We start from the raw sequence: 21,686 nt of genomic DNA, 5'->3' as shown, positions 1-21,686 counted from the left end.
CAATCTATATACTTTATTGTGTGTAAAATTTTAAGTGAGGATTTAAAATTTTTCTTGAGACAACTAATTGTCATTTATAAAAAAATAAATCTAGGTATAAAGACTTTTCAACATTAAAAAATGCCTTATCTAGCATGATGTGTTCAATATTAAAAAGTGCTTTTCCTGGTGTGAGGTACTAATAAAGTAAGCTTGAACTAAAGAATTTTGTGTATGGAGATGACAAACTAAATAGTGACATATTTCCACAGAAACTTATCACAGGTGTGCCTTGGGCTCAGGTCATGATCTCAGAGTCCTGGGATAGAGCATCATGTTTTCAGGCTCCCAGCTCAGTGAGGAGTCTGCTTCTCCTTCTTCTTCCTCTCCCTGCTCTCTCCTCTGCTTGTGCACTCTCTCACTTTCTCAAATAAATAAAATCTTAATAAAATAAATAAAACTAAAATAATTAAAAACAAACTTTTAATGCTCTGGTACTGGTTCCTAAGGATTTGATAGATTTTACCTGTTGACCAGCATAGCCTCATGACTCTGAGAGAGATAGCTCTTTGACCACATACTCAATTACTTCTTTGGTAACTGTATAATCTCTATCTATCTTCTGAGATAAATTCAGAAATTTACATTTTCCTTTAAAATATTTAATCTAGGATTCCTGAGTTGCAATTTAGCATTAATTTACATTTATGCAACTGGCTGAAACTAGGACCCACAATGCTAATTTCTTACCATTCCATGCTGCCAGCCTACTACTGTGAGGGTCTGTTTTTAACCTCACATCCAAGCATTGTCATGGGGAATGAAGTCCAGGCATATTCCCCTGACTAATCCACTGACTCAAAATTCATCTCTTCAATTAAGGGGTAGTTTATTTGGTCCTTCAGGGTCATGCTACATACAATAGTAACTTATACTTCAAAAAATAGTTTCATATTTCCCCCCTATATTTTCCCTTGATTTCATTCAGATTTTACACTAATCTTCATATTTTGTGGTTTGGAATTGGGTTTTTTTTGAGTTTCACTGAAAATGATCTTTTCCTTACTGTGATTGTTGCTGTCTTTTTTTTTTTTTTTTCTTACCTTAGGTGGAAAGTGGGAGTTGAAAAAGCAATGTTTCTCCCTGTTCAATTTAAGCAAAAATCCCCACTATCTTGTTTTCTTTATAGCAGCATCATTACCTAGGCAAAATATTATATTTGCACCCTCCCTAGTTCCACCATTGTCAAATTGTATTAAAATCAGATGATAATCACTGAATGGTTTCTGTGTATAAGTGGTTTTGTTAAAGTCGGTGTGGACATCAAGTTTAGCACTCCTGCCATCACTTAACTTCCTAGTCACCTACTCTCATCATGAAGTTTATCTGGTGAGATGATTTACCTTTCCATATCCTAGGTTAAATGTTTTAATCTTCTTTATTTTTTAATCTCATGAGGTAGGCAGAAAAACCTATATTGTATTTTTTTTCCTATATTGTACTTTTAAGATGTGAGTATTTTTATGCATCCACTGGTGGTTTGTAATTTTTATCTGGAAATTTATTGTTTATATACTTTGTCCACTTTTTCCTTGTGATGATCAAACTTTTTAGAAATTGATATGTAGGAGCTCTTTATATTTTATATATATCAACCTTCGGTTTTGCATACGACAAGAATATTTCCCCTAATTAGTTATTTAATTTGTTTATGATAATTGTTTTCTAAGATTTTATTTATTTATTAATGAGAGACACAGAGAGGCAGAGACACAGGCAGAGGGAGGAGCAGGCTCCCTATAGGGAGCCTGGTGTGGGACTCAATCCCAGGACCCTGGGATCATGACCTGAGCCAAAGGCAGATGCTCAACCACTGAGCCACCCAGACATCCCTGTTTATGATAATTTTTAATGGATAATTATTACATTGCTATAATTCAAATGCCATTATTTCTTTTATGGATTCTGAGTTTTGTAGCATTCTCTTCTATTCAGCTAGTACATTTTTATATCTAGATCTTTAATCCATTTAGCATGGATGTTTAGATGTTTGTGGTATGAGATAAACATCTAATTATCTTGTCCTCTAAAGATCATTCAGTAGTTCTTAAACCACTTATTGACTTAGCCATATTTTCCCTCTGATTTGAAATCACATATTATTCATACACTTAATGTATTTGACTCTGTATTCTGACTTATTTCGCTATTCCTATGCCACTAGCACACTTACAGAAATTTTCTTTTACAGTGTTTTGATATCAGGTTTTTTATTCCTCTTGATCTTTTTTTCTCTAAGATTTCCTCTGCTTTACAGTATACTTTGTCTTGATTTTTTTTTTTTGGGGGGGGGTGTCTTCTTTCACCTGTAAGGCAATTTCTTAGGTTACATCTGGGCTTCTCTATTCAGTCTATGTGGGGTTTCATCTACTGAGTTTAGTAGAAAAATCCACTAAAAACTACCAAGCTGCAAATCTCCTCTTGACATTAATAAACATCAAATATTTTCATATTATTCTGTCTCATCTTATCTGCCTTCTTGATATTTCCAACTTGAAGCCCCACTGGGATGTCAAAGTCCATGTATTTGAAGCCAGACCCCAATTTTCTTCTCATTTCTGAGAACCTTTGCACAATAATATTCTGTTCTAATAATGTAGGTGTGAAGTTTGTAGGGGTGTCTGATTTTTAAGTACCATCACTATTATTAGAATGATAATAAATAGCCATTAACTATGTCAGATATTGGATTAAATATTGCATATAATTCTTTTCTTAATCCTTGACTCTTCCTTGTAGATTTTATGGGATCATCCTTATTTTCTAAACCTCTTCACTGAGAAAGAGAAAGGTTAAAAAATTCCCTGCCAAGATCATTCTTAATAAGTGGCACAGCTAGACATTTATGCTGCATCTGTATACCTTCCTAACACTTACCCACTATGCAAACCTGCCTCATATTAATTAGAGTGGTCAGGTTTGGAGGGTTTTTTGTTTTTCTTTTTTTAAAGATTTATTTATTTATTTATGATAGACATAGAGAGAGAGAGAGAGGCAGAGACACAGGAGGAGGGAGAAGCAGGCTCCATGCAGGGAGCCGGACGTGGGACTCGATCCTGGGACTCCAGGTTCGCACCCTGGACCAAAGGCAGGCGCTAAACCGCTGAGCCACCCAGGGATTCCCCGGTTTGGAGGGTTTTGATGAGTGACAGGATGGAATAAAGTTGGAGGGCAGTGGTTTATTATATGAGAATCATCTGGTAGGGTTTGAAAGACTACCTATAATCCTCAGATTTGTAAAAGGCAGTAAGTAAATAAATATGTCTTATCACAAAATTTTCCAAAGTATCTGACATATTTATATTGTTCAGAAAACAATTTCAACTCTTAATTTAATACTAAGTAAGATGCCTAAGTAAATGGTGTCTTATTTAACTTCTTGTAACTACAGATCACTTCAATCATCACATTTTCTTTTCCTCACTATAATGGCATGCTTACATCAAGTTTTATTATATATAAGATACACATCAAGGACACAATGTATTAGACAAGTACAACTCTTCAATTTCTTAACTTTTAAGATACATAATTGCTTCACTATGAAGACTTAAATGGGGATTGTCACTTTTGTAATTAATTCTTTTTGTTTCATCCTTCTTACTAATTGAAAATAGGCTTTCAATATAAAATGCTTTGAAATTGGATGAAGAGACAGAATTGGAATGAACTTAATTAACTACAGACTGTCCAAATCAATCAGAGTTTGACAGTGCCTCAGTAACACAGAGAGTTCATAATTTACTTGAGATCTGCTGTAATGCATATGCCATAAATTGCACAGTAACCATGCTCACTGTGCACAAAATTTAGTGCCAGGCTATGAAGTTGCACCGACAAAAAAATCTGTTCCTGCAACACAGACTATTTTGGGAGGATATACTTTACATTTTCATTTAGACAACTAATAAACTTTTGAAAAAAAAAGTGCTTTGCTATTTAGCCCTGATAAAATTTGATATAGGAGTTAAAAATGTTTAGGTATGTTTCTAAGCATTTAAACATTATGAGGGATATGGTTAGTTCTGTTTGTTTTTTACAGAGTCTCAGGGGGTCGTTCTCGTGAAATACTAGATATTGTAGGTTATAAAGAAATATTTGTGTATGCAATTCTATTATCCCCTTCTTTATATTATAAAAATAATTTTCTCGATGTTCAAAAAGAATATTTACTGATCCTAAAACTGATTAATTATAATTGTTAGTATTTTATGAACTGTCTCATATTTCTGGGTTTTAAGAAAAAATATAATTATCGTTTGTTGAAGAGAAGAATAGTTGACAAAGATTATGACATATACATGGCTAAACTACATTATATAATTATTTTGGCCAAAGGTATTTGTAATTTATGCCAAACAGTCATTCTTTATGTGCAGATATCCTTAGCATATACTCAGTTTCCTGTATTTTCCAACTATTTAACAAATACAAATTGTTTCTATATAATCATTGACTTATTTTAATTCTTGGGTATATAAAATGTTTAGAGAAGGAAGGGGAGTTATATTTATTATATGTCTCCAATATACAGTCATAAAACCCTACAAGATTATTATTTTTTTTTGATCCCTATGCAAAAAACATTGCAAGTATTTGATGAGTTATGAGAAAAATTCAAGAAGAGGCAAATCAGTCATGTTATATAAATGCCAAGCTTGCATCAATGCATAGATAATTTCTGGTTTCTGGAAGAAATAATAATTGGTTAACATAATCCTTATTGGCAATGAGATGATCACAGAAATCTTATGTGGCTACACCAGATATCAGGAAAAAATGCTCCTTACGGTCATACAACAAACAAATGTGGTACTATTGTTGACTAATTTTCAGCTATATGAAAATCTGGCAAGTTTTGGGTAGGAGTGAGTGGTATTTTCGAGAGGGCAGGAATCAATTTAGAAAACCTATTAGAAAGATTAGGAGAGGGGTGCCTAGGTGGCTCATTTGGTTAAGCATCTGCCTTATGCTTTGGTCATGATCCCAGGATTCTGAGATGGAGTCCCACATTGGGCTCCCTACTCAGCAGAAAGTCTGATCTCCCTCTGCCTCTACTCTGGCTTGTGTTCTTTTCTCACTTACTCTCTCTCAAATAAATAAATAAAATATTACAAAAAAAAAAAAGATTAGCAGGCAGAAAAAAACACACCATTGTGGAAAAAAACCCCACAAAATCCATCAAGTCTTCTGAAATTACAGAAGACTTGTAATTTCATTACAAAAATTCTTTTTATAATGAAATTATCATTTCTTCATTTTTAAAAAGATAATATAAGTCCTGGGTGCCTGGGTGGCTTAAATGGCTAGGTGTCCCACTCTTGATCTCAGCTCAGGTCTTGATCTTAGGGTTGTGAACTCAAACCTCAAGTTGGGTTTCATGCTGGATATAGACCCTCCTTAAAAAATAAAATGAAATAAAATAAAATAAATACATAAATCCTTTTTTTTCTAAATTAAGATAGGATTTACTAATAATCAAGTCTGAAGAAAAAAGCACACCGTTATATTTTATTTTGTTTTTTAATGGGGGAGTTTTGATCAACTCAATTTTTCTGTTAAGTAGAATAAAAAATTAAGTCTGATGGCTAGAAAAAAAACATAATATTTTTTCCTTTTTATAATCTTTTGAAGAAAAATTATAATCGTAAACATTACTTGAACCAAATTGAGACTTTGGACATAAATTGGGTTTCATAAACAGTGAAGTAATGAACATACTCTGTGATTTCAGAGTCTAAGTAATGAGATGTTGCTGATTTGGGGGGAGGAACACACAACAAAAAGTAGGAAAAATGCTTCTGTATAAGGTGAAATTAATGAAGAAAGAGAGGAATATATAAGCCAGAGAAAATCAACTGGAGTTGACTCCTGAAAAGAAAAGACAGACCACCAAATTAATAATGAATAATCATTATCAAAAAAATTTAGGTTCAAAATAAAACAATTTATGTAACAATCTACATATTTATAGTTCCTTCAATCATTCCTATAAATAGTATGTGATACCTGATTGTAGAACCTGTATAACTTATTTGGTGACAAAAATGTTAGGAAAAAAAATAAGGCACTTTAGAATATAGTGTAAATATGGGGAGTGAGGATATATTCCAGCTAGAAAAGCAAAGTTCTTTTTAAGTTGTAATTGATTTATTAATGGCAAAGCATGAAAAGTCAATTGTGGCCTCACATAAGTACATAATTTAGGGATAAGGACAGTTTCTGAAATGGTTTGAGTAGGATATCTGTGGTGTCTTTAGTGAAATGGCTTCTCACTTCTCTGTACCCTAACATTTTTTTTGTGTTTTAATGTCATGTGCTGGCTATAAATGGTGGCAAGATGGAGGCAACATCTATCCCATATGCTCTCAATTTCAAAATTATTGTTGATAATTTCAGCTCTGCCTTTGTTAGAAAACTCTGATGGAACGTTAGCTCTGATGGATCATATTTCACTCCTAACCCACTCCTGAGACTGGGGGGGATGGCCATGTACTAATGTCTTAGGACTTGTGTCAGCCCCAACCAATTATATATGTTTGAAGTAGAGGAGGGTGGCTTCTCAAATAAAACCTAAGGAACTTTTCCTTAGGGGTAAATGGGTGCAGATTGTCAAAAATAACAGATACTACTCCCTTCAGTACTACTCTGAAAATATGAGGGCTCTATATCCCCTTCAGTGATAGCGAGGAGACTTGATAGTACTTAGATAAGCAAACCTTAGAACTATTCATTAAATAAATATTGTTAGATTACCTACTGTGTGGGAGACACAGCCCTAACCCCAGGAATGTTGTTATAGTCTAGAAGGGTCTGTGCTACATGGCTCACTTCTACCATAATATTACCCCTGACAAGTAACTTTACTTGTATGAAATTTCGCATGCTTCACTGTGTCTCATAACAGCAGAGATCAAGCAACATATAAGGAGTAAACAACAAATGTTCTGAGTATGAGGAAACTAATTTGTATAACTATCTTCAATTACAATTTTAAAAATAAGGGATAAGAAGATAAAAATGATACTAAATTATATTTGTCCTATTTCAGAAGTAATGCATGTGTATTGTGACAAATTAAAAGTATGTAGGAGGGTAAAAAGTAAAAGATAAAAATCTATCATTCACACATTTACCCGTTCGCTCATTCCTTAGATGTGAGAGGTGAGCAAAGTGTTTGCAGTTCAGTATATATTCTTTCTGAATTTAGTTGTGCCATTAACTAAAGCATCAAATCCAAACCTTCAAGATATTATTCAAGGACTGAGTGTATGGCCCTGAGATGCCTTCTCTAGCCTGTCTTATTACACTCCCCAAAAGATCCTATTGCTTTGGTTACATTTGATTCCTTGGTCTTTCCAGACTGTCTTACACTTTACCTCATTGGTCTGTCTGTTGATGCTAGTCTCATTATGTAGAGTTTACTTCTATTTTAATAGTCAATTAGTAAAATCCTAATTATCCTTCAAGAACTAGCATTTCTCTTATTTTCTGTGTTCTGTATTGCACTTGTAATTCTATTGTATCACTCATGACTCTATTTCAAGTATATAAGAATATCACTCTCTCTGAACTGTAAGCTCTTTATTTTTTTCAAAAATCTCTATTGAGGGCACCTGAGTGGATCATTTGGTTGTGTCTGCTTTCAGCTTAGGTCATGATCCCAGGATCCTGGGTTGGAGTCCTATGTAGCGCTCCTTGCTCAGTGGGAAGTTGGCTTCTCCCTCTGCCTCTCCTCCTCCCCCATGTGTTCACACACTCTGTCTCTTTCTCTCTCAAATAAATTTGTAAAAGCTCTATTGAGATATAACTGACAAAATTGTAAGGTATTTAAAGTATACAACATGATGATTTGCTATATGTATACATTGTGAAAGGATTCCCCCCACCGAATTAAGTAACACAATCCATCACTTCACATATTTACTTTTTTCTTCTTTTTTTTGGTGAGAACATTTAAATTTTACTATCTTAGCAACTTTCAATTATACAGTACAGTGTTATCAGCTGTGATTATCATGTTACACATTAGATACTCACATTTTACATTTTACAGCTGAAAGTTTGAACTCTTTTACCAGTCTTCTATTTCCCGCACCCCTCAGCTCCTGGCAACCACTTTCCTGCTCTCTGTTTCTGTGAGCTCAACTGTATATTTTTCCCCCAAGATTTTACATATAAAGAATTCTACGTATAAATGTATGTTCCGATTCTTTCCCTTTTTCTAACTGGGCTATTTGGTTTTTTGTTTTGTTTTGTTTCGTTTGCTATTAAGTTGTTTAAGTTCATTATATATTTTCAATATTAACCCTTTTCAGAAATGTGGCTTGTAAATATTTTCTCCCATTCCATAGGTTCCTTTTCATTTGTTGATGGGTTTCCTTTGCTATGCAGAAGCATTTCAATTTGATATAGTCCTACTTACTTATTTTTGCTGTGTTGCCTTTGCTTTTGGTGTTAAATCTGAAAAATCATTGCCAAGACTAATATCAAGGAGCTTAGCTCCTCCATTTTCTTCTAGGAGTTTTGTAATTTTAGGCCTTATGCTCAAGTATTTAATCTATTTTGAGTTGGTTTTTTTATATGGCGAAGAAAGGGTCATTGTGTTGCATGTGGTTTTCCCAACACCATTGATTAAAGAGACTGTCTTCCCTCTTATATATTTTTGTTTCCTTTGCTGTAAATTAATTGACTTATATGCATGGACTTATTTCTGAGCTTTCTGTTCTATTGCATTGACTTCTGTCTATTTTTGTGCCAATACTGTTTTTATTACTATAGCTTTATAATAAAGTTTGAAATAAGGATAATGACTTCAGCTCTGTTCTTTCTCAAGATTGCTTTGGCTCTTTGGGGTCTTTTGTGGTTCCATATACATTCTACTGTTTGTTGTATTTTTGTGAAAATGCCATTGGATAGACTTTGCATTGAATCTGTAGGTCATTTTGAGTAGATCATTTTGGGTAGTATGGACATTTTAACATTAATTTTTTAATCCATAAGCATGGAATACCTTTTCATTTATCTGTGTCTTCAATTTCTTTCATCAATTTCTTATAGCTTTCAATATACAGATCTTTCACCTCTTTGGTTAAATTTACTCCCAAGTATTTTATTCTTTTTAGTGCTATTTAAAAATATGACACTGTTTTCTTAATTTCTCTTTCTGATAATTTTTTGATAATAAAAATGTAATTGATGTTGTATATTGACTTTGTATCCTGCAAGCTTACTGAAATCATTTATTTCACTCTAACAATTTTTGGTGATGTGAACTCTTCAATTGCATTTTTGTTACTCATTAATTTTTCTGTGCCTCAAAGGTATGTGGCAGGAGTCATCAAAACTACAGCTCATTGCCTGAATTTGGCCTGCCACCTGTTTTTATAAATAAAGTTTTACTGTAACACAGCATAATAGTCATTATATATTGTTTCTGACTGCTTTTGTGATGCAACAGTACTGTTCAGTAGCTGCGAAAGACATCATATATCTTGGAAACCAAAAATATGAGCACTGGGTGTTATACTAGATGTTAGCATATCACACTCCAATAAAAAATATACAAAAAAATAAAGACAAAAAAACCCCAAAAAGTTTGTTGATACCTGATATAAATTTTTTCACATAATAGGTATCCAGTAAATGCTTGATGAAATTTGCACATAGATATTCTTTAGCTGATATCATCCACAAGTACAACCCTAAATTGAGAATTTAAATGACCCAATTATTTTAACACTGTAGTGTCAAACCCTCTTGGGCTGATGTCTGCACCTGTTTGGACATTGTATTTAATTTTGTGTAGGTAGTCTGTGTCTGGGGTAGTGGAGGTGAAATGCCAGTAAAATAGAGGTCAGAATCATTTTCACCAGGCCAGTTTATATCAGTTTGAAGTTACCTCTTCCTTCATAAGCAAATGTTTTTAGAGGAAAAATTTCATATACCATTTTATATAGATGCATCAAAAGTGTTTTACTGTTTGCTGTCACAACAACCAAAAATATGCTTTGAAAAAATGCTTGTGCTGACAGGAAATATTTCCAGAATGAAACTCTTGGTTATGATCATTTTGGTTGCAGGAAACATTTTGTTTGTGCCTGATACAGGCCTTAAAATTTCTCAAAAATGCTTCTTGCCCAGCTTTCAATGAGGACACCACTTCTTTAAAAGAGATGAAAAAACTATCCATGTAATATTTCAGCTACTAAGAACTGGCTAGAGTTTACATCTTGAAACTCTGCTTTTGAAGTGAAAACTTAAATATGTGTTTAAGAAAAATCTCTAAGTTCCTGAATAAGATACATTGCCTAGACTAAATAAGATTCTGATGAGATGAATTTTTACAGTTGAAGGAGAAGTTTACTGTATGCTCTCAGAATTTTCAATTGTGATAAAACCTACTTAAATCTAGCTTCAACGCATTTGATTATTTGTAAAATATGTAGTTATAGTATAATAGAACATGTATAGTTTTGAGGACAGATTACAGTCATGTCAAATCCTATAATTTGTTAGTATGTAGTTGTTGTTTTTGTTATTATCACCTGACTTTTCTACATCAGAATTGCTCACAACCTCAGTAAAATGTGAAACAGATAGTAAATACTTATCTCATGCTTTTGATGATGGTATTAAATGAGAGAACATAAATAAAAATGGCTAACAGGTCTGGACCATTGCAGGGAGTCATATACATTGACAAACTAAAGAATCAAGGTCTAGTTTAATGATTTAGTAAAGACATCTTCAGATATAATGTGATTAACAATCACCTGGCCAAACTGTATCATTTCCCTTTCTGTGTGCAGATCTCAAAGTTTCAGAGAGTATGAAAGCTTTGACAGTAATCTATTGCCACCAAATCACTGTCACAACTAGCCTTTTATGGGACAGTTATTTCACAGTCACTGGAAATAGAGCATACTAAATTAAGTTCTGATGATAGTTGGCCACCAAAAAAATGGAGAGCCTTCAACAATTTACTCTTCTAAAATTACCCTGCCTATCTTCAAAAATTGACAACTTCCAAGCCGAATCTTGAATGAAGCAAGAATATCTCCTTCATTACCAAGCCCTTGAGTTAGTGAGGTTCTGTGCTCTCATTTCTCCTTTATTCATTACATATTATTCATAGGTTTCAATTAAGCTAGCTGGATAAAGCCCTTTGTTTGGTTATTAATCATCCCATTTCAAAATGTTATTTTGCTGGCCAAGCAGGTCTTCTAGAATTCTCCCTTGTGACACCATAAACTAATGGGATGTTTTAAATTTAAAATGAGAAATCATTAGAATTACAGTTAGGTAAAATTAGGTGTAGATCATACTGATACGAGTACCTGAATGTGTCATGCTTCTGGGAAAGACTTGAACAAATTAAGATTTAAACCTTGACACTCAAGGGAAAGTTTATATTTCAGCACTGTGCTTCAGAAATCATAAAGCATTAAAAAAAAAAAGATTGCTGGAAAACCCTTCTATGAAATGAGAGAATTTTCACATATCTTGGTTAGGGGTCAAACATGTCAGTGTTTCTAGATAGTAAATTTACTATGTTTTTCTAGGTATGGGAAATGAGTTATAAATCTCTGTTGAGTTCAACTGAGTAATTTCACTAGAAAACACATGAATTTCATAGAGATGAAAGCTAAATTACCTTTCCCTCTTAATCAGTGTAGACAGCGATTGAAAATGTGGTAGCCTTAAAGTTTCTCTTCTTTATACTCAACAATGTATTAATGCCTGAATTAATTGGATAAATGACTTTGCTTATTTAGAATGATGAATATTCTCTCTTATACTCCATCCTTTTCATCAAGGTAAAACAAAGAAAACTTCGTGTTTTTTTGTTCACTTGTTGGTTTTGTTTTGTTTTTAGAGACAGTGTGCATGTGCATGAGCAGGAAAATGGGGAAGTGGGGAGAGGGGCAGATAGAGACAGATTCTTAAGCAGGCTCCATACCCAGTGGGAAGCCTAATGCAGGGCTCAATCTCATGACCCCAAGATCATGACCTGAGCCAAAATGCTCAGAGTCAGATGTCAACCAACTGAGCCACCTATGCATCCCTTTGTTTTGTTTTGTTTTGTGTTTTAGAGACTTGTTTATTTGAGAGAGAAATAGAGAATGAACATAAGTGGGGAAGGGGCAGAAGGAGAGTGAGAAACTCAAGCAACTCTTCTCTGAGCATGGAGCCTGAACAGGCTCAATCCCAGGAACCTGAGATCATGACCTGAGATGAAGGCAGACGCTTAACCAACTGAGCTACCCAGGTGCCCCTGATTTGAATTTAAATATTTTTACAGGCATTTGTGCTTTTCCTAAAAGTATAATTTATGCAACTCTGTGATTAATCCATCAATAAATTGTAAATCAACACTTAATACTCCATATTATGCTAGTTCATATGAAATGTGTATATGCAAGCCAAGACTTTGGACAAATAAATAAGCAAACATGAAAAATAGAGATAAACAAGTCTCTAAAACCTAAATTATTCTATTTCCTGGAATAATCTCTCTGTGATAACGGTGAATCTTAGTAATTTGGAGATAGAGATATGAACAGAGCTTCAGAGACATAAGATTTCAAAAGTGGGCAGAATTTTTTGAATAGGCAAAGTAGGAGTATGGGTATGGAGGGCAAGATTCATGCTAAAGGGACAGCATGACCAAAGGAGAGGCAGTTTGGGGAATGAAAGAAAACTATCTAGAGCCAAGAAGTCAGACAGGGAAACCAAAAGAAAGTTGCTAAGGAGATGACTTGGGGGCATAATAGGAAAAAGCTTAAAAAGTAAGGGCTTAGCATTATAAGAACAGGGAACCATTCTTTGTAATTAATCAAAAGAGTGACACAATAAAGTGTTTCAGTTTTTGAGAGGCATTTTAGAGGAGTAAGTAAGAGTACTCACTAAGTACTAGGAGTCCTAGCCTCAGCAATCAGACAACAAAAAGATATAAAAGGCATTCAGATTGGCAAAGAAGAAGTCAAACTCTCACTCTTTGCAGATGACATGATACTGTATGTAGAAAACCCAAAAGACTCCACCCCAAATTGCTAGAACTTGTATAGAAATTCAGCAACATAACAGGACATAAAATCAATACACAGAAATTAGTGGCACTTCTATACACTAACAATGAGACAGAAGAAAGAGAAATTAAGGAATTGATTCCATTTACAATTGCACCAAAAACCATAAGATACCTAGGAATCAACTTAACCAAAGAGGTTAAGATTCTGTACTCTAAAAAACTTATAAAAGAAATTGAGGAAGATGCATAGAAATGGAAAAATATTCCAAGCTCATGGATTGGAAGAATAAATATTGTTAAAATGTCTATGCTATCCAGAGCAATCTACACATTCAATGCAATGCCTATCAAAATACCATCGACATTTTTCACAGAGCTGGAACAAATAATCCTAAAATTTGTATGGAATCAGAAAAGACCCACAATAGCCAAAGGAATTTTGAAAAAAACAAAAACAAAAACAAAACAAAGCTGGTGGCATCACAATGTTGGATTTCAAACTGTATTACAAAGTGTATTTATTAAGACAGTATGGTACTGGCACAAAAAACAGACACATAGATCAATGGAACAGAATGGAGAACCCAGAAATGGATCCTCAGCTTTATGGTCAACTAATCTTCAACAAAACAGGAAAGAATATTCAATGGAAAAAAAGACAGTCTCTTCAACAAATGTTGTTAGGAAAATTGGACAGGCACATGCAGAAGAATCAAATTGGACCATTTTTTTTTTTTACACCATACACAAAGATAAACTCAAAATGAATGAAAGACCTAAATGTGAGACTGTAATCCATCAGAATCCTAGAGGAGAGCACAGGCAGCAACCTCTTTGACTTTGGCTGCAGCAACTTCTTTCTATATATGTTTCTAAAGGCAAGGGAAACAAAAGCAAAAATGAACCATTGTGACTTCAAGATAAAAAAACCCTGAGTGTTGCTGGAGGAAAGATGGGTAGAGGGATGGTGTAACTGGGTGACAGGCATTAAGGAGAGAGTATGTGATGAGATGAGCCCTGGATGTTAAATGCAACTGATGAATTACTGAGCTTTACATCTGAAACTAATGTTGTACTATGTTGGTTAATTTTAATTTAAGAAAAAAGTATTCACTGTGGAATCATACCTCTTAGTTCAAACCATACACTTCTAATTACATGGGAGTGTATGTGTATATGTATATGTATGCTTTTATTTCTCAATCTCTAAAATAAAAATAAAAATGCTTCCTGTCTTCTTGAGTTGTGGTAAAATCTAAATCAGTTAATGTACTTAAGGCACTTGAATATAGTTAGCATTTAATAAAAGTGGGATACCTGTTTCCTGGAGAGAGAGATTTCATAAACCATTGGTATGAAAGATGGTTTGGAAGAAGTGGGAACTAAATAAACAATTGGTCCTGATATGGTAGTCCCTAGACTTTGGACTTTTACAGCTATAGACCCTGCCAAACTCACCCTTACATCTTCAATATCCAGGATAGTGCTTGATTCATAAAAGATATTCAACATATGTTGTATATTATTACAAAATGTGGTGAACCAGACATGGGCTTATTTTAATAACTATGGAAAAAATTAGGCACATGTGGGAAAAATTTTAAAGGAAAAACTGAACTGTAGAATAATCTATAGTTCAGTTTCAGCTTCATAATTCAATAGCCCTTTCATATTGATTAGGTCATTGTAATGTTTCTGAAATTACATTTCATCAAATGAAGGCAATCATATTTAGAGGATTATTGTGGGAATTAAGTGAGACAGTGTTTGTGAAATTATTTTGTAAGCTCTCAGTTGTTCTGGAAATCTGAGGTTTTAATGTGAGAACAAGAAGAAAGTGAAGATTCTGAAGTCTTGGAAAGGGTGCTTGTTTAGGATAAATACTTGGTTCAATTAAAAAAAATAGGTTTAAGGTGATATTTCAGCTCTCTTTGCCCCAATACACTTTTCAAATAAAAAAAAATTTAAAAGGATTTGTGAACGACTGCCTGACTATGTAGGTTGCCACCATATATGAATGAAATTCCTTAATGGAAAGAGTGGTACTGCTTTTAATGCAGTTCCCCAAGAGGTAATGTCTGTTTGCATGGAAAACTATATATACATATACATATGCATATACATATACATATACATACACATATACATATATAATGTTTGTGTATATATGTATATATATTTGTATATACATTTACATATGTATATGTACACATACACACACATTCATAAAACGAATAAGATCTCTGAGGTCTTTAGGCCATGCTGAGAGACACAATGTTATATTTTTACATATACAAATAAAATCAATAATCAGAGTTACTATAATTGGGAAAAGCAATATAAGTTGCTCTAATGCTGGGCTCTATAGTATAATGATATTCAGACTGCCTTTGTTGTCGTCCTGACCTTAAATGAGTTACCTAAGTTTTCTCAGTTCATTTCTTGTTTATAACGTGAGCTGGAAAAATTTGAGGAATTCCTGAGGAAAGCAGCCTTATCACCATTAGTTCTACCTTTGTTGCTTAATTTTCCTGAAGAGTTTTGAATCATCATGTATTGAAATTTAAATTTCAGGTTTTCACTGTGAAGTTGAGCCCTAGCAGTTTGGCTATGAGTCTCTACCTAAACTGTTAGTCTTGAGGGAGAAGATGGAGGTAGGGGCAGGGGTTGGTGCTCAGCAGTGGAGTGCTTCACACTCTGTTTCAATTTCAGAGGGTTTTATCTGCAGAAAGGCTCTAAATCTAATTTTAAAAATAATGCCACAGAAAAGAAATCTTAAAATATGGGTTTTATTGAACTATGTAATATGAACATATCATTGTCCAACAGGCTTTGTCCCCTTAAATGTCAAGCATTTCATCGTAACAGTGAGGTAGTCAGTAATACAAAATAGCGTTTTCTCTAATTGAGCTCTTAATGTGGTAAATTGTTCGCAAAAACGATTCTAAAAATTTTTGTCCAATTCATATGCTCCTCTACAATGCTACTTTTCCTTTCCCCCAGCAAGAAGTGGAGTTTGTGCCTTCTCCCTCCAATCTGGAGAGATCCTGTGACTTGGTTTGAACAAGAGAATGACATGGAAATGATACTGAAGGACTTCAAAGGGTAGGCCTTATAAAGCCTTGAACCTTACATTTTCCCTCTTAGAATCCTGAGCATAAATCTCTATTGCCTTAAGGCACTGCAGTTTAGAATGATTTCTTATGTAGCAAAAGGAAGTGGATATCCTCTAACACACGATCCATATGTGCGGCAAGTGTATAAATATATATAGTCCAGTGCATCAGAAAGGATAAACCTTTTTCCTTATGAAAAAACCTTATTGTCTCTCCAACAAACTTACCTATTTATTTCTAGACTCATCTCTATAAAGATTTTTAAACAAGCTTTATGGTACATAGCATGCTACATTTCACAGAGGAAGCACTACATATGACTTATTACCCCATAAACCGTATGCCATTTCGTCTATCTGTTCTACAAAATGGAAAAAGGGTCACACACATGCAAGTTACAAAGAGGATTTTGGCCTAAAAGGACAGTGTGATGTGAAACAGGAAAGCAGTGATATGCCCTTCTATTAAGGTTAATTTTTATGTCTAGCTTCTGTGTATTTTTCACATCATACACAGCCCAATCCAGTTCATCTGGATATATGAGATTGCCCTGTGTGAGTTATAAAACACACATGAATGTGTTCTGTTGCTATTTAATTATGATAGAGTGATTCATATCTCTGTTACAATCCTGTATTCTGTGTAGCATATACAATATTGAGCATTCATTTAATAAATGCTCGCAACTTATGGGCTGAGATGTATTAGCAACTGTGATAAAATATTATGTTTACAGATATTACCCAAAATCTTAACTATTAATTTTGAAAGAATCAAAATATCCATTAAATGTTTTCAAGTCTAGCATACCATATTTTATTGCTTGTGTGTTTTCTAAGCCAAGAGAATTTAGTTGAAGTCCAATAAACAATTCTTTGAAGTTTTTAAGAATGATAATATGGGTGGAAAATTCTCACTTTTTAATTTCTTTGAATAAATGTCTTCAGGTAAGATATCAACTATTACTTTAGCTATATAGTAGTTTCTGTGGTAGAATATATGCATGCTAATTAATTTAAAATGACTTTTTGGGGAGGAGAGGCAAACTCCATAAGCTAAGTTACAATATGTATATGGGAAGAAAATTATACAAAGCATGATTTTGAAATAAAGTAAAATTCCTCTTATTGTTCCCTCCTTTTAAGTGAGGTTGCACTTCTGAGCAGCTCCCTACAACATTTTATCCAGCCCTACTCAAAAGAATACTTATTTTATTATTCTTCTGCCCAGTTAGGGCATACACATTTGTTCTATTACAAAGGTGAAAATAACATGTATACATTTTATCCAGTATAGTTAAAATGGGTATAGTGAGACACTTTCTGGTCAGATTTTACTATACATGGTCTTCTTCATAACTGAGTTATGTCAGCATGTAGAAAACACCAAAAGTGGTCATAGGGCTAAAACAAAAGTGGTAATAAGGCCAAAACAAAACAGAAACAAAACAAACATCTCTTTTATAAGGAAGGGGTGTCAATATCTACTCCATATTGTTTTAGTACTCTGTCATTCATGATACCTGACTCACCTGATAATAGGCTATGGGGCCTGCCAGACTATAGGTCTTCAGTTCCCATGATTTGTGATAGGTTTTTGTGACTTCCTTGAGTAAAAGCTTCCTTGAGATTTGTTAGATGAATTCAAATAAAGAGGGTTTCTCTTCTTTTGGGATGACAAACTGTAGCTGCAAATGGTCATGTGAATGGCACACAGGAAAACCTGCCTAAAATAAAGTCTCTGTACATAGGGAACCACCCAAGAGAAAGAGAGAGCCCAAATGACATTGTTTGAGGCAGTTAGTCTTTCTTGTATAAAGGCAGTTCCATCTACTCATGGACTTCTACACATGCACCCAATAAATTCCATTTTTTACTAAACTTATTTGAATTGGTGTTACGTTACTTACAATTGAATCTCTGTAGTGCAATGGTCGACTCTTTAAAACAAATCAGTAAGACTCAAATACTGTTTTTGTTTTTTTTTTTTAAAGTCATTCTATATTTCTTTAGAGTGATCAGAGACTCTAGATCCTAAGACATTTTTCTTATTTTAGTCAAGTATCTGAGGATCTGTCCTTGCAAAATTTTGGAGAGAAATCAGATAGTGTATGATAAAGCTAAATGAAATCATGAGAATCAGATGGGCATTCCTAGTCTTTAATTAAATAAGTATTAGTCATTATAAGCCTGTCAATAGAATCCATTTCACCTATTACATATCAGCCCCTTGTGATTTCATTAGAATATAAGTCAATGAGACAACTCTATAGAAACTTTTATTTTTAGGTTTATGTTTGGGTACTTAATTATATGACACCATTCTATATATAATAAGATCTATCTGAAATGTTTATGATTGAATCTACTTGGATATTGAACTCAAAAATCTTCTTATAGAAAACTTTGTTTGCAAGTATCAAGTTTACTTTAGGATTCCATTGAATTGTTTAGAATCAACTATATGACTATTTTAAAGGAACTATTCTAAAGTATTTGTTGTATTTAACCTGTATTTTCAAATATATAGATATTTTCTCAGGGTGGCTTTGAAAATAGCTCAGCTTTCCAAAATGATTGCTTTGAAAAGATTCAAGATGTGGTAAATACGTATACTTGATGTAACTCTGAAACAATGCTAGATACTATAATTAACAAAGACTTTTTATTCAATAGCTTTCCATAATACTTACATGCTTTTATTATGGGAATTATTTTCATAAACAAATGACATAGTCTTTACTGTTATCAGTTTTAAAGGCTTAACTTTTGTATACCACTTATGTTTTAGTTATTTTTACTATTTCCATAACTTATTGACTATTGGATTTCTAAACTGTCACTATACTAAATTTGAGGAGTTACAATGTTGTAGAGGAGGCTCTAGCCCATGTTGGAGATTTGCCAAATTGTATTAACTTTAGATGAATGGGATCTCTATTTTATTTTGCAACATTTGATGATAGCAAGTTCTAAGCACCATGTGTCACATAAAGTGGATGACAGTAGGGTGGTATCTAGATGCAGAAGCACAAATATGAATAATGGAACTGAAGAATCTATAATAAGTTACTGCAGGTGGTGACTCCAGAGGAAGACAGTTCTGTGTAAAAACAGCACCAATTAATGACAGATGAAAAAAAAAAAGAGTGGAGAAAAATTCCTCTGGCACATCTAACAACCTAAGTCACCAGGCTATAAAAATCTCAAGTTTTTTAATATGCATTATAAATTTTAATTTTTTCTAATACCCTTAGAATGCTTTAAACTAACTTTTTCAGAATAAAGAATATGCATGCTATGTTAAGTACTCTTCCATACTTTGAAGGTTAATTCATTTTGGCCCAGGATCTTAGCCAGGGGCAACATTCAGTGCCATGACTGAGGCAAAGATAAGTTTGAATTGCTGTAGAGTAAAACATATGGTATGGAAGAAGAAAACTTCAGGAATTATCAAACTTATGTATTTTTTAAGACATAGTTATAATGTGCATTCCATAATTAAAAGTTACAGCTGTGAGAAGTGTACAAGGCTATGGTAGCCTATAAAATAATGGTTATAACACAATTAGTATTTCTCTGGGTAGAACTCATGGATATCGTTTATCCTTCAGTCTTGAACCCAGTCTGAACCACCTTCAGAGCAGAAAGGCAAGTGAATTCTAGATCTGGTGATAGAACCAAACAAACCTCCCTGTAGAGAAGGGGATCCTGGATTACGATCTGATCACTTACCTGTATCACTTTAATGATTCAGATGAATGAACCATTATGCTAGCAATCTAGGCCTTTATTTTTCATTTTATTTATTTATTTATTTATTTATTTTTAAGATTTTATTTATTTATTCATGAGAGACACAGAGAGAGAAAGACAGAGGGGCAGAGACAGTGGCAGAGGGAGAAGCAGGCTCCATGTAGGGAGCCTGACGTGGGACTCCATCCCGGGTCTCCAGGATCAGGCCCTGGGCTGAAGGCATGGGCTTCATTAAACTGCTGAGCCACCCAGGCTGCCCTAGGCCTTTATTTTTTTAAATATTTTATTTAAATGCAATTTGCTAATATGTAACACCCCGTCCTCTTTATGGCCCGTTACCCAGTTATCCCATCCCCCCACTCGTAATTTAGGTCTTTAAAATAATTTCACATACAAATATGTTACTTAGGCTTAATTTTTACAAACAGATACTGAAGCATTATGAAGACTTGTCTAGCAGAGTAAACAGCAAAGATGTCTTTGAATGACAATTGCAAGCCTCAGAATTCAACATATTTTCATTCTCTCTTTGAATCAAGCCCATTTTATCTGAAAGTCTTCCTCAAAGTAAAATCAAATGAAATAAAAAGTAACAACAACCACCATCAATGCCTTTCTCCTTCTCGTTCACTTTGGTCCAGGTATGAGAGAGATGATTGTTGCTCACATTTATTAATGAAAACTAGTCAGAGGTCCCCAGCTTAACCACAAAGGAGAGTAGGAAATGCAGTTAAACTTCCTATAGCATTACACAGGTCTAGTCAGATTTTGCAACATTGACTATCACAGATTATTTCTAATATGCTATTACACCAGTATCCTCAGATATTTCTATTTTTTTTTTTTTGAATTCAGAAGGAACTTTTTAAAAGAGTTTCATTGAGTGTTTACTGAAGCTCATTAAGCTGGCTAGTAATTTTAGTAGGAAGTTTTTGTTTGCTTGTTCCTGTTTTACACTTAATTGGTTAAAGTCACACGGTCTCAAATAAGCATCATTCTAAACAACTTTCTTAACACATCTCTGATCTCAGTCTAGTTCTTATGCCTCACTGGCTAGTGATGGTTTTCTTGGAATCATTATAATATGTGAAGGATCCATTAATCTCAAAGTTCAAACCTCCCAGATTATAATATTCAGAATACAAGACAATTATTTCTAATAGATCATGAATCTTTCCTTTTTCTTCATAATAGTCAATAAGATCTATCTCTTCCATAATTTCTTGAAGAGTATTGTGAATCTTTACTGAAATTTGCCTTAAAGGAATACTGTAGAAATTTTACCTTTTGCTTCACATGGAAAGCTTTCTAAAATTATATTTTGGTCCCCTTTTCTTTTCTCCAGGTGAATTCACAACATAGACTCATAATCTCTCTCTCTTTCAGTCTTCAGTCTCTTAACTGTCTTGGTTGTAACCATCTTTACCTCCCCTCCTTCAGTCCTTGCCTCAACAATACCTAAACACCATGCTTCTGACAAGTGAGCCACTTGTACATTCTTCTTTTATCATTAAACAACATTTAATCAACTAATTTTACAGCTATTTGACAAGCTATCACAAAAAAATGTTGCTATCTTCACTGAAATAAATTGCTTTGCAAGTAAAATTTCACTGAGCAAGGTGTTAAATGTATTATCACATAGCATATGTAAAGTTTATTTAATCTCTTTTCTTATGGCACCATCTTGCAAAAGACGCTGGCAAATATTTTCCTATGAGGGATTCTATCACTCCCTAAAGG

Source organism: Canis aureus, chromosome 4 (assembly GCF_053574225.1).
Source record: "Canis aureus isolate CA01 chromosome 4, VMU_Caureus_v.1.0, whole genome shotgun sequence".
NCBI lineage: Eukaryota > Metazoa > Chordata > Mammalia > Carnivora > Canidae > Canis > Canis aureus.
This window is presented reverse-complemented; position numbering follows the sequence as displayed.